This window comes from Hylobates moloch, unplaced genomic scaffold, assembly GCF_009828535.3.
Source record: "Hylobates moloch isolate HMO894 unplaced genomic scaffold, HMol_V3 SCAFFOLD_5, whole genome shotgun sequence".
Lineage (NCBI taxonomy): Eukaryota > Metazoa > Chordata > Mammalia > Primates > Hylobatidae > Hylobates > Hylobates moloch.
Window position 1 is genome coordinate 107,329,120 of NW_026652280.1, and position 14,284 is coordinate 107,343,403.

A 14,284-nucleotide genomic window follows, 5' to 3' on the forward strand; every position below is an offset into this window, starting at 1 on the left:
TGTACAACCGAAGGAAATGGTGGACATTACACACAGATATTCTGTGGCATGGGATGAGCTGCTAAACTTCTAGGATGTTTTAAAGTCCTCCAACATCTGTAATTGTTTTCTGTGGTGACCGAGTCACGTTGGTCTGGAGAAGATGGGCCACAGTGACCTCTTTGACAGCTTTCTGTCAAGTCGCTTATCCAAGGGGAGCAAAATCACACAGGTCCCAGATGATTTTTTTTTCCTCTCCCCTTTCCCCTTTTCTTCATAAATCTTGGTTTTGCTTTTATTTGACCAAACCAATCTGATGCCCATTCTCCCTCCTATACAATGGTAAATTAACATGCAAATAGCTATCCCTTTATTATTCTTTGATAGATTTCTGCAGTGGCTATGTCCATAAAAATTAGCCCATTTGAGATACATCATTGGAGCCAATAGAACCCTGCACCCAACAGGCACCTTGTGCAGACCTGGACCCTGAGAGCTATTGGCTCATGTTCCTTCTGTTCTTCTATCGAATATCATGAGTAGAAACTGAGCTCTTTGGCTTTTACTCACCACTATGGCTATAGTACATTTTCTGTCTCTCATCTCTCTTATTTTTGTGTCATGATTTTCTGCCATCAGTGGCATCAGTGTGGGTTCCTGGTTTTGATGTTATGCAGTGAACTTCTGGGATCATTTTATGACTATATAACAGTCGGTATTAAATTCTTCTGTTGATGAAGATTTGTGTTGTTCCCAGTTTTTCCTTAGTATAAAAATGAGGTTAATAAGAACATTTTTGGTAGAAGCCTTGTTGGATGTATTGTTCATTTAAAGGGGATAATCAATAAAAGTCACTGTGCTTCCTTTTCAGATAGGCTTAACTCAATGAGAAACTACCAATTATTAGAAAAGCTATTGTGCTAAACTGCAGTCCAACTAACATCACACAGCAATATCATACACACTCTGTATGAGGAAGCAGGAGAGGCAACAACTTTCAAAATCAGTTTTTCTGTTTCCTTTCATTTTATAGTGAACCCTTAATGGCATCTTTGAAGGTGGCTGTGGTCACACCAAGTGTCACCACCAGCCTATTCAAGTCCTGCCGCAGAGCCATGGAGTGATACACCAGGGCAGCCCAGCCAAGTCTCAGGCTCATAAACACCAGGCAGGAATAGATGTCTATGAAATGAGAAGGGTCAGATGATTCCTCCCTCTTCCGCCATGTCTGTGCCTCTCTTTGCAGCTGCCATGTCACTAAAAACAATTGCTTGCACTTATTTTGTCAAAGATAAAGTCAGACATTAGTCAAAGCTGTGAAAACAGATGTTATTCAGTAACTACTGACCAAAGTGGAAGGGGCTGAGCTCCACAGCATTTGTGCAGAGGTGATGGCATTCTAATCAGAGAGTGAGGCAGGGGATGGGGCAGGGGGCATGGCACAAGTAAAACATTACAAAAGATTGGTCATTGTAAGCTTCTGCCTCATCAGGACAGCTGTTTCTGCCAGCTGGCAATATTAGACGTTAGGATTCTAACCTCCCACAGAGACCAGAAGACAGTGATCCAGTCCTTCCTGAGGACTACACCTAAAAGGAATGGCTTTCAAATCCTGCAGAAAGACACACTGGAGTCCCTAGGAGATACACACATATCTCAAAGGGATGGAGGAAGGATTCCCTTCTTAGTAAGTGCTATAAGAAAGAACCTACCATCAGCAGCGGGTATTGGCTAGAACTAAAGTAAGTTCCCCTGGCAGCCTTGAGCTTTCTTAGGCAGGCATTGCCATGGGAGCCTAGGGTCATCCACGGGATATGGTCTCATGCTATTAGAAGCCATGATAGAGTCTGATCATCTCTTAGCACAGAGGTTTAAACTGAGTCTGTGTGTGCTGAGTTTGGTGGTTCTCACTTTCCATCCCCCCATTCCATGGTCAGGATTTTACTGGACTCTGATAGACGGGCAAGGCCACAGGCCATTTTCAGTGATGTTCAAGCAGCCTAGGCATATCTATTGAGATCTGAATGAAAATAAAGAAAACCATGAGATTGAGAGTGGGCCCCACAATAGGTATGCATCATCAATATACAGGAGATAAACAAAAATATTTCTAGGCTTTGTCAAAATGGAAAGTGACTTATGCAGCCAGGATGAAATTCAAACTTACATTATCAAAGTATACAGCTTATTGATATTATGAATAAGAAAGCCATGGCAAAATGACAATCCACAAGTGGCAATGGTAGGTACGGGTAGGGAGAGACTCCATAAGGTCAAAATTATCCTCACAATAAATGAAACTCCTATGTGTTGCTACAGTAAGGGAACAGAAGCCAATGTTATGCTCGATTATATTAATTATAATGGGATAAACAGGCAGGACCTGATGCTACATTTGTTAGTCACTTCTATTGAGAGTATTTGTGAAGGTTAATTTTTGTGTCAATTTGACTGGGCCAGGGAGTGCTCAGATATTTGGTTAGACATGATTTCTCACTGTGTCTCTGAGGGTGTTTTTGGAAGAGATTGACATTTGAATCAGTAAACTGAGTGAAGCAGATTGCCCTCCTAGGTGTGAGTGGGCCTCATCCAACCCATGGATGGCTTGAATAGGATGAAAGGTTAAGAAAGAAGTTTTTCTGCTCCACTGTCTTTGAGCTGGGACACTAGTCTTCTGCCTTAAGCCTTGGACTTGGTCTTGAACTACATTTGACTCTCCTAGGTCTACAGCTTACTCAGAGTAGAACTTGGGCTTCTCTGCTTCTGTGTGTGTGTGTGTGTGTGCACACGCGAGTGTATGTGTGTGTGTGTATCCTGCTCATTTTCTTTCTCTGGAGAACTAAGACTAATATAGTATTATATGCCAGTTGCCAGTTTTTGTCTTTATTCTTTTGAAAGGTGTAAAATAAATAAGTAAAACAAAACCCTGGAGGGTTCTCAAAGAAGAACAGTAAGGATTACTAGAAGTTTTAAACTTTTAGGAAAAGCCCTAAGAACAGCTTTTATTAAAACTGTCTTCAAGAAAATAAAGGGTGTTGGGAAAAATACTGTTGCCTTGATGTTTTTAAGCAAAGGCATGATCAGTCAAGGAGAAAAATACTTAGGTTTTTTTAAGTTAATTTTTACATTTTAATAATTCACATACAAACCTAGGAACTCAGAGAGAAAAAGAGAGATCCCTTGTACCCTTTACTCAGTTTCCTCCAATGGTAACATCTTGGTAATATTTCCAAAATGGTAACATTTGCAAATATTGCAAATGTATTGCAAATGTCACAGTAGCAGGAGATTGACATTGATACAAGCGAGGTACAGAACATTTCCATCGACACCTGGATTCATTATGTTGCCTTTTTATAGCCATGACCCTGTCTCTTCAGTGCTGCTCCTCCTTCCCTCCTTAACCCCTGGCAACTACTAATCTAATTCCCGTTAGTATAATTTATTCTTTTCAAGAATATTGTGTAAATGGAATCCTACATGTCACCTTGGGGATTACCCTTTGTCCACTCAGCATAATTCTGTGGAGATTCATCCAGGTTATTGTTGGTATCAATAGTTTGTTGTTTTTTAAAAAAATTATTGAGGACTCTTCAATGCTATGGATATATATCACAGTTTGTTTAACCATTCACCTCATGAAAGTCATCTATACATTTTTTCCCCAGTTTTGGCTATTAAAAACAAGGCTGCTATAACCTTTAAGTACATGGATTTTGTGTGAACATAAGATTCTATTCCTCTGTGATAAATGCAGGGAATACAATTCTTAGGTGGTATGGTAGTTGCACATATAGTTTTAAAAGTAAAAACTATACAGATATTCTCCAGAGTGGGCTGTAACCTTTTACATTTCCACCAGCAATGTATGAGTGATCCAGCTTTCTCTGAATCCTTGACAGCACTTGATGTGGTTACGCTTTTCTTTTGGCCATTCTGATAGGTATGTAGCAATTTCTCATTGTGATTTTAATTAGTATATCACTAGTTGCTACTAATATTCTGATTTTAACATATGAACTTGGGGGGGCTGGGCACAATGCATCCCATAACAATGTGTATTCTGGTGTGGTTGGGTGTTCTAAAATTGTCAATTGAAGTCCCGCTGGTTGATCATGCTGTTGGGTTCTTCTATATTCTTGTTGATTTTCTGTCTGGTCGTTGTATAAATTGTTGAGAAAGGGGGACATTGAAGCATATAGCTATATTTGTGGATTTGTCTAGTTCACTTTTCAGTACTTTCAGTTGTTGCATAGACATTTATGACTTTTGTCAGGGTAGGAGTTGGTGGATTGGTTGTTTCCTCATTATATATTGACCCTCTCTGTCTCTGATTAGTTTTTTTATTCTGAAATATACTATATCTGACATTAATATAACCAGTCTTGCTTTCCTTTGTCTAAGGTTTGCATGATACATCTTTTCCCATCCTTTTGATTTCAACTTGCCTGTATCATCATATTTGCAGGTCGTCTGTTTGTAGCCAGGATGTAGTTGTGTCATGTCCATTAACCTACTCTGCCAATCCGTGTCTTGTAATTGGTGTATTTAGGCCATTGATATTTAATATGATGATTGATATGGTAGGGCTTAAGTCTGCCATTATATTTTTCCTTTTGTGTTTGTTCTCTCTGGTGTCGTTTTCTGGATATGCTTTATTTTTCGTACCTTCCTGTGGTGACTTGAGCATCTTTGAGAATGGTGTTTTGCCTTACCCATAGTGTTTTTGAGTATATCTGTTTGCATAGCCCTCTTGGTTTTTCCAGACATTCATATGTCTGTGCATCTCTATCTTACCACACAGTATACTGGTGTCATTGTTGTAACAGTTTGATGAATGACAGATGAATTACCTCCCTTATAGGTCTCTTTACCCTCCCGGTTTATGATTGTTTCAAAGATTTTTTTTTTTTGCAGAGAGTTAGAACCACATCGAATGATGGTAAGATTTTTTTCTGAAGCCGTGAATCATAGTTTAGAAAACTCAAGAGAAGAAGGAAGGCCTATTTTGCTTACTGTTTTTTTTTTTTTTAAATTTTCTTTCTGACATCCCAAGGTTCCTTCTTTAATCATTTCCTTTCTGTCTAGAGAAGTCCCTTTAGCCTTTCTTTTAAGGTAGAACTGCTGGTCAGAGATTCCCTTAGCTTTTCTTAATCTGAAACTGTTTTGATCTTCCCCTTAATCCCTGAAAGATGTTTCTGCTGGACAGAGGAGTCTGGGCTGACAATTGTTTTCTTTCACGGCTTGAAAAGTACCTGGCAACTTCGTTCTGCCTCCATGGTTTCTCATGAGAAATCGATCATCCCCAGAATTGTTTTTCCTTTCTAGATAAGGTGTCACCTTTCTCTGTTGCTTTCAAGATATTTTCTTTGTCTTTCATTTCTAACATTTTATTTTTTCATGTGTCTTGCCATAGACCTCTTTGGGTTTTATCCTATTTGGGGTTCTCACGGCTTCTTGAACCTGTAGGTTTATGTCTCTTGCCAACTCGGGGAAGCTTTTAGCCATTTACTTCTTTATGTTTTCAGCCCTGTCCTCTTCCCCTTCCCCTTCCAGACATAAATAACAACATGAAAGTGAGACCTTTTGAGGTAGTTTCATAGGTCCCTGAGGTTCTGCTTGCTTTCTCACCCAGTCTATTTTTTCCTTGTTAAGATTGTGTAATTTCTATTTTTTCATCTATAGGGGATGGATTTCTTTGCTCTGCACCATCCATTCTGCTGTCGAGCCTATGTGCTGGACTTTTTATTTTGGTTGTTGTATTTTTCCACTTCTAATACTTCCATTCGGTTCTCCTTTAAGTCTTGTATTTATTTGCTAAGGCTTTCTATTTGTCCATTTGTTTCAAATGTGCTCATAATTACTAAACCATTTTCATCAGGCTTGCTTGCTTTAAAATCTTTGTCAGACAATCCCAACACCTCTCTCATCTTATTGCCAGTGTGTATCGGCTATTTTCATTCAGCATAAGATTTTCCTGGTTCTTGGTATGATGCAAGATTTTCAGTTGAAACTTGGACTTTTGAGTATTACGTTATCAGACTCTCGATTTTATTGAAACCTTCTGTTTTAACTACCTTTTTCTAAGTCTGCTTCTGCAGGGGAAGGGGAGTGGCGCCATCTCATTGTAGCCAGGTGTGTGTAGAAATCCAGGTTTCTCACCTGACCTACCTCTGTTGACACCCTGAGTGGAGCGCCCTCGAGGAAAGAGCGCGCGGATGAGGCCCCTTGGCTTGGGGCCTCTTGGCTTGGCAGCCCTGGAGGGGCGGCGTCCACATTCCTGCGCACCCGGGACTCGGAAGCTCAAAACCCGCCGGCTGCTGCAGCTTCTGGGAGCCGGAGAGTGTCAGCCAGGCGAATCCTGCACACGGGCGCTTAGTTCTGGAACTGGATACCACGCGGAAAGAATCGGGATCCTGTAGCCCGGTTATGGGTCTCCAGGGTCTTCATTTCGGGAGCAAGCGGGGAACCCTCAGCCCGGGCCCATTGCGATCCGCAGTCTTCTTACCTGAGGGATCGCAGGTGCTTCCCGGGACCTTTTGCTAGCACTTTCCTGGGGCCGCGGGAATGTCGAGATGCAGTCGAATTTTATCTGTCATAGGCAGCAATACGCAGTTGCCCAAGGCGGCGCCTAAGATTTTCGTGGGTATGTCCTCAAGGGGCGGTGCTCGGGTCGTTTAGATAGAGTAGGGTCAGCAGGTTCGCCTCGCACAGGAAAGGTGGCTTTCATAATGACCTTTTCTTTGTCTTCTTTTTTAAGGGAGGGGAGGGGAGCTGAGGGGTGGGATGGGGGAACCTAGCTGCATCTTTGATCACAAGAAGCACGGGAGGAGTTCCATTACTACCTGAAACTCTTCGCTGAGCGCTGGGAACCAGGCCTGGTTTGCCCGCCCTGAGTTGGATCTGAGACGAGGGCGCCGGATGACGTGGACTTCTTGTTGGTTTTAGATCCAGAAATTTCCAGTCTTCCCATCTATCGCCGAAATCTTTCTGAAGATTTCAAGCTGTCAGCTACAATGTCTCTGAAACCAAGGAGGTCCTTCCTGTGAAGCCCGCTTGGCTTCCTCGCGCCGCGAGCTCAGTTGCGGAACCGGTCGAATTGTGTGGCGGAACAAAAGAAAATGAACCTAAATCTGCACCTGGAGCTCGAGCCAAAGACCCATCCATTCGGAGTTTCATGCTCTACTAATTGAGCTAGTTGGGGGGCGAAACGGGACCGCTACACATGTCTTTATCGGTAGAGCCCCTTGAGCCAGTTCAGAGATCAGGAACCAGAAGGACTCGGCTCATCACCCTCTGAGTCACGTCTGCACTTTGGTGGCAAGGAAATTGAGGCTCGGAAAGAGAGCAAGTGCCTGGCTCTGCCTCACACCTTGCTACAGCTAGGCTAGAATGGAACACCTCTCAGTTTCCTTGTGGCCTGTCCCCAGTACAGCCCAAAGCAGCGGCCAGGCTGGCAGAGTTGAGAGGTGTTGAGCAGCTGGGCAGTGACGGCTTGGAGCCCTGCAGTCCCGCAGCCCGCTTGGGTCACAGAGAGCCACTTTCAGTGGGGCTCTCCTCCTCTTAGCAAGTTAATCTTTACCTTCTCTTTTTTCCTCTGACAAGGAGATTGCTGCGTCTGTCGGCTTCCCTGGTGGTCTAGTGGTTGGGATTCCGCACTTTCACCGCTGCGGCCCGGGTCAGGGAATGCGTTTTGCAACATCCCCAAATTGTGTGCGAAGATTTGATAGTGAAACACACAGGTGATGATTAAAATGCAGAAAGATGTTCCCAGCAGCAATATTTGTAATAATAAATGTTCATCAGTTAGGAAATGTTTTATGTTGTGATCCTTCCAGACCCTAAAAGGATATGCAATGATTTCAAAGATGGATGTAGATAATGATAATAAGCCGCGATGAGGCCACCGATGATAATGATAGTAATAATGGCTAATGCTCTTGGAGCATTTACTATGCATCAGGGCGTGGGTTCAATGTTTTACCGCCGTGTCTTATTTAAACTTGGAACAACCCATTCGGAAACGCATTCCTATTGGGCCCGTTTTACAATATGGAAATGGAGGCACAGAAAACCTGAGTGACTTCAGAGTCACAGCGCCACGGAATGAGGCTATTTGCTCACGTCTACGGCTTCCCGGATAGAAGAGTCCAAGGTTCTCTTGTTCTTCTGCTGGGGATTGTCATCTTCTCGGAGATGTGCAGCCTGAAGAATCAGCGAAGGCAGGTGCGGCGAGGAGGGAGGGAGAGAAAGGGGGCGTGTATTGGGTTTGGGGTAGGTAGGTTCTGGAGCCCCAGAACCGAGCTTTTGCCTAAAATGCACCTTTTGCGAACAACATTTATTTTTCTAACAAACCCTTAAGCCTTCAGGCAGGATTTTCATCATTTAACTTGAAGCAGATGGGCAACAAAGATCCCATATATCTGGACGTGGAAGAATGAAGGTCAGAAAAGAATAGTTACAAGGTTAACTACGCCTCTGCGTGGAACAGGATGAGTAGTCTTTAGTTATTTGCCGATGATTGCCCTGATTGCTCCACAAAGAGGCAAGTGGCTCCTGGAAGTCTGATGACATCTGCCTCAGACACCTGTCTGTTATTAAATGTCCCCATCCCCAGGCTGCGCATCCTCACTTCTTTGTGCCATTGCACAGCTTCTAGACGCCTGAGGGCGTGGTGACACGGAGGCCAGAAGTCGTCTGGTTGGCACGTTTCCGAGTTGACACCAGGCCGTGTGAGTGGGGGCAAGATGCAGGAATGCCAGATCCACGACATTCTCCCCAGCCCACACTCCCACCTGAGCTTCCCCTATCGGAAGCGGCCCCACTGCACATGACCACAGTGGCCTCTTGGTCTGAAGTCACCCACTTCCCCATCCTTCACTGTGTTTCATTTGTCATGCTCACTGCTCGTGTTCCCTGTGCCCGAACGGGGAAACGCTCGTGGGGAGGACACAAGCCGGTTGTGTTCCCACTGCCCAGTCTCTTCTTGAGGGCTCTAGATGTGGGCTCCCTAGGGCAGGATTTGCTCACCGTGCAGCTGCTCACCTAGAGCAAGGCTTCTCACCTAGTGAGCACCCAATATGTGCTCGATGAATGCATTCCAATGCAGGTTTCTGAGAGACATCAAGAATTCTACTGGACTTCCCACTTTTAGTCCTTTGAATAATTCGGGTAATGGGAAGATAGAAAAAGCTTTTCAAACCTGGGTGTTCTTTGTAAGGTTTATTCCAAGTCTAGAGTGCACCTTCTGGAATGAGCTCCCCTCTCTGTAAGGGGACACCCTCTCAGCCTGGGGACTCTGTAGACAGAGAGGAAGGTGAACCCTGAACACTGAAGAAGAGGAGAAGAAAGTAGTCAATACTGGGGGCAGCCCGGAGTATGAGAGACAGACAGACAGACAGACACAGGCACACACACACAGATCGAGAGGTTGGAAAGGCAGGGCTGGGTCAAGGAGGAGTCGGGAAGCAAAAGGACCTATATGTCCAAGAGCCAGATTTAGGGTTTAAAAGTCGGAGTTCAGTTTTGCTGAAGAGAGTCCACAAAAGAACCAAGGCAAAGGGAGCCAATAACTCCAAGGATCTAGGTCTGCATAAGAAGCATGGTCAGGTGCAGGATCCTATGGCTCCAGAGATTTGTCTCCAGTGAGATGAGTTTTACAGAAAATCAAAACAAAACAAACACTATCAAGGAAGGAATAACACAGAGGCAGTTATTAGCAAGCTAATTCATACCCTTGTCTAGGAGGGAGAACAGCCCATAGATCGTTTGCATTCAACAAAAGCAGAATGCAATTCATAAAGAAATGAGAAGAAGAACAAATTCCTAGAATGGGCCATTCTTTCCCTCCTATTTGATAAGCCTCTTGACAGGAAGCAGCTCAGGGTCCCTCCAGCCAGTTTTCTCTGGACTTAGGTAGATCACCAGAGAAAACAATTACAATTATTGGAAGACTTTCTAAACATCTTGGAGGTTTAGCTGTGGAACACGTACCAGAGTATCTCTGGGCAGTGTCCATCATGTCTTTCTGCTGCGCCTCCTGCTTAGGTAAGTCAGTCAGGGCACCACCCCCGCTCTGGTGCATCAGGCTGGTGTATGGAAACTTTGCTGAGCTGCCAAGAGCACGAAGGAAAAGGCTTTCTCAATGAGTTGGAAAAATATATTGGAAGATAAATTGGCACACCTCCTGTTGAAGTCAAACTAAGAACACGTAAACAGATGCCTTCAGCTCCCTGCAAAGTTCGAGTAACAGATGCCCTATTTAATCTCCTGCCTGAAATCTGCCCACTGCTCCTCTCCGTAAACAAACAGGCGCCTGTAATCCCAGCAGTTTGGGAGGCCAGGGTGGGCTGATCCCTTGAGCTCAGGAATTTCAGACCAGACTGGGCAACATGATGAAACCTCATCTCTACCAAAAAAATTTCAAATAATTAGCCAGGAATGGTGGTGTGTGCCTGTAGTCCCAGTTACTCAGGAGGTTGCAGTGGGACGATCGTTTCACCCTGACAGGCAGAGGTTGCAGTGAGCCAAGATTACACCACTGAAGTCCAGCTTGGGTTACAGGGTGAGACCCTGTCTCATGGAAGGAAGGAAGGAAGGAAGGAAGGAAGGAAGGAAGGAAGGAAGGAAGGAAGGGAGAGAGGGAGGGAGGGAGGGTCTGGGTGTGGTGATTTACCACTGTAATCCCAGCATTTTGGGAGTCTGAGTCCGGTGGATCACAAAGTCAGGAGATGAAGATGATCCTGGCTAACACGGTGAAACTCCTGTCTCTACTCAAAATACAAAAAATTAGCCGGGTGTCGTGGCACATGCCTGTAGTCCCAGCTACTTCGGAGGCTGAAGCAGGAGACTCACTTTAACCCAGGAGGCAGAGGTTGCAGTGAGCCGATATCATGCCAAAACCACACTATCAGAGATGGTAAAGTCGCTGGACGGGATTAACAGCAGATTAGATGTTGCAGAAGAGATGATCAGGGAACATGGAACCATGAATAACTGAAAATATGCAAAATGAAACTCACAGAGAAAAGAGATTTTTTTAAATGAAAAGATTATCAGTGAACTGTAGGGCAGACTTAAGAGGTCTAATTTATGAGTAGTGGGAGTTCCTGAGAAGGAGCAGGGAGGAAAGGAAATATTTATTTTCTTTCTTTGTTATTTTTATTAGGAATGGGGTCTCAGTATGTTGCCCAGGCTGGTCTTGAATTTCAGGCCTCACTCAACACCTCCCGACTTGGCCTCCGGAAGGTGTGAGCCACTGTGCCCAGCCAATTTCTGAAGAAACAGTAGCTGAAAAGTTCCCAATCATAACAAAAATTATAAATCCAGTGACCCAAGGAGCTGAGGAAACAAAAGCACAAGAAACATGAAGAAAACCACTGCTAGGTACCTCATAATAACATTGCTCAAATCTGGCCAGAAGAAAAAGACATTGTACATACACAGGAACAAAGATGAGGATTGCATCAGCTTCCTTTCTGCTCTTGCCGGCCTCTACCGGGAGCAGCAATGCACTGGGAGCAGACAGAGAAGCAACATCTTTAAGGTACTGAGGGCAGGGCAAGTTAGCCTAGAATACTCCGCCAGAAAAAATAAATTCCCAAAAGCGGAAGTGAAATAAGGACATTTAGAGATGTACAAAAGCTGACCGAATTCACTACCCGCCAACCCACACTACAAGAAACATCAAATGAGTCCTCCAGGCAGAAGGAATCCAATACCAGATGAAAATCCAGATCTTCACGAGGAAATGAAGAACACCAGAAATGGGTAACTATCCTAGGTATTTTTTTATTTTGTAAATTTCTTTTGTAAAAATTTGACCATTTAAACAAAAGCAATAACAATGGGTTGTGGGGTTTATAACATGCGTAAGCGCAAAGTGCATGTCAGCTACAGCATCAAGGCCAGAAGGCGAGGTATAATATCACTTGAAGGTTCACTGTGATAAGTTAAAAAGGTTTGCTATAGGCCCTAAGGCAGTTACTAAAATAACAAAAGAAAGAGTTATAGCTAATAAGCCAACAGAGGAGAGAGATAGAATGATATAAAAACTGTATGAACAGTATGATAGAGTAATTGTTCTTCCTATAGTAATCGCACCTCTATCCTATAGAAATATTTAGACCAGTGGCTGAAAATGTCCCTACAAGAATGACTAGAGCATTATTTGTAATTGAAAAAAATCACAGAACCAATTTAGCCTCAAAAGCGTATGGAAAAGGCTAAATGAATGACAGTTAAAAAGAGAGAGGGAGAGAGAAAGAGAGAGAGAGAGAGCCAGGCGCGGTGGCTCACTCCTGTAATCCCAGCACTTTGGGAGGCTGAGGCGGGCGGGTCACGAGGTCAGGAGATTGAGACCACCCTGGCCAACATGGTGAAACCCCGTCTCTACTAAAAATACAAAAATTAGCTGGGCATGGTGGCGCATGCCTGTAATCCCAGCTACTCGGGAGACTGAGGCAGGAGAATTGCTTGAACCAGAGAGTCGGAGGTTGCAGTGAGGCGAGATATCTTGCCACTGCACTCCAGCCTGGCCACAGAGGGAGACTCCGTCTCAAAAAAGAGAGAGAGAGAGAGAGAGAGAGAGAGAGCTCCCAGAATCCTAGCGGACCTTGATTTACGTCCTCATGTCGTAGGCGACACACGGAGGAGAGGAGGGTAAAGTTAGTTTCCCTCTGCCTTTCCATGATACCATGTGCTGGATAGAAGAAAGTTGCCAACGGTTTAAGCACTTTCAAAATGCAAGAAATGCTCCATAGAACAGGCTCGAACCACCCACCTCCAGGCTTGGAAACAAGCACACCACCCGACTGAGACACACGGACAGACGACTCTCGCTCTGGTATCACCATGCAGAGCAAGCGCCCATCCGTCGTTAGGCGGAGCCACCGCCTTTTTTAGAACAGCTGTGCAGGCTCCAAAGCCTCCGAAAACCTGAGAGGCCCATCTTGCCGGCTACGGTTGAAACCCGTGCATTGGGTGATTCTGAAGCTGGAAGGGCAGCGGAATGGCCTTCGCCCCGTCCTGACCCTCGCAGGCGTCAGACCCAGCATCCCAGGAAACGCCGGGGTCCGCGACTCCCTGGGCCTGAGCCGCGTGGGTCCCAAGGAAAGCAAGCAGAACGCCCCGTGGGCTCTAGTGATGGCTCTTCCCGTTCTTGGCTCCGCCTTCACCCGACTCTCTACTGCTGCTTGCGCTCCCTTTGCTCACCTCGGCCTGGGTCGGTGGGGCGGGAGAGAGGAAGGGTGAAAAGTAGAAATAGGGAGAGGCCCGAGAGAAGCGGAGGAGATGCGGACCACGACAGAGACACCTCCCGAGAGAGGCTGGTGCAGGGAGACCCAGGCTGGAGTGGAGGAGATGAGAATTGCTCTCATCACGTATGAGGATTGGGAGGAAGCGAGGGAAAAGCAGAGCGGGCATGAAAGAAAGAAAAGCGCGAGTCCCCTGTGGCTGTCTGGGAACAAATCCGCCTAATAATCGAAATCTATTGACGTCAAAATGGCTAGAGCAAGCCCAGCCACCGCGGTTTGACCTGGCTCGCCGTGATCGTATAGTGGTTAGTACTCTGCGTTGTGGCCGCAGCAACCTCGGTTCGAATCCGAGTCACGGCAATGTCGTTAGTCTAGGCTCTCAGCTGTTCCCTTTTGCTCCCCGCAACCAGGCGCGTCACCTCACAGCTCACTAACCTGGGGAGGAGTCCAAGGGAAGCTCTGGACGTGCACCGTCCTGTCTCTGAGGCTCACAGAGCAAATAACCCAGTCAGCCCTGTTGGTGGTGGCTTACACGAAGGCAATGGTGTGCTCAGAACCTGTTTTCCAGTCACTGGGGCTGTTACACACGAAACGACAACAAGCTTTTAATGACTTTAAATTCCAAACTCTTTGTTCTGGCCTACAATGGCTTGTCTCCGTGCCCGTCGCCAAGTTTGTATGCCAACAGCAAAGTGTGGGGAAAGGCAATCTGGTGCCAGGGGTCTTTCCACCTCCACTCTGCCGGGTAGGAATGGACCTTGGGCCTGGAGCACTTCCTTCCCAAGAGATAAGGAGTCCTCACAGCCTGTGCTGGACTCACCTCCTTGTGTGGGAGTATCTTTCCCCCGAATAAGACTTAGTGTGTACCCCTTTGTTCCACTTAAGCATGTGCATCAACTGGCACCTGGCCAGCTGCTGTATCTGCCCCCCGCTGAGGGGAGGGGGCAGGGACGGGGCCCTTTCTTCTGCTTCTCAAGAGGCTGTGTGTGCAGGCCAAATGGAGGGACCTGCTGGCCATAGGGGAGCAACGCCCACGACTGAAGCGGAGCCCA

General features: G+C 45.5%; 1 protein-coding gene and 1 non-coding gene across 2 annotated transcripts in view; both read left to right on the top strand.

Annotated features, from left to right (window-relative positions):
• Positions 1-14,284, top strand: part of LOC116468019 (putative neuroblastoma breakpoint family member 7) — a 901,770-nt gene that overhangs the window by 284,132 nt on the left and 603,354 nt on the right. The window lies entirely within an intron of this gene.
• TRNAH-GUG (transfer RNA histidin (anticodon GUG)) lies at positions 13,521-13,592 on the top strand. Its single transcript has one exon. It is a non-coding gene; the product is annotated as a tRNA-His (tRNA).